Here is a 319-nt window from a genome sequence, read left to right as displayed (position 1 = left end):
CTCCGGGCCGGCGGCCCGGCCGTGCGAGTCCCGAGGGGCAGCTCCGAAGCACGCCTCCCGCTCCCGTCCCCTGGGTTAAAACTCGCGCTAAAACAGTACTCTGAGGCCGGCCGATAAAATTTATATCTGTCATCAGTGACGCTTGTCGCACATTAATGGTACGTTTGTCTTGTTCATCGACTTTCCTGCAGTCCGACAGCCCTGTTTTTCCAGGTGGAAATATGTGGGGTTTATTTCTGCAGACCCCGCGGCGCGATAAAACTGCTTTTGCGTCTTTCCCTCCGGCCCTCCGACGAGGGGGGACACCGAAGGAGGCTTC

This window comes from Pygoscelis adeliae, unplaced genomic scaffold, assembly GCF_000699105.1.
Source record: "Pygoscelis adeliae isolate BGI_AS28 unplaced genomic scaffold, ASM69910v1 Scaffold4, whole genome shotgun sequence".
Taxonomy (NCBI): Eukaryota; Metazoa; Chordata; class Aves; order Sphenisciformes; family Spheniscidae; genus Pygoscelis; species Pygoscelis adeliae.
Note: the sequence above shows the minus strand (reverse complement) of the source record.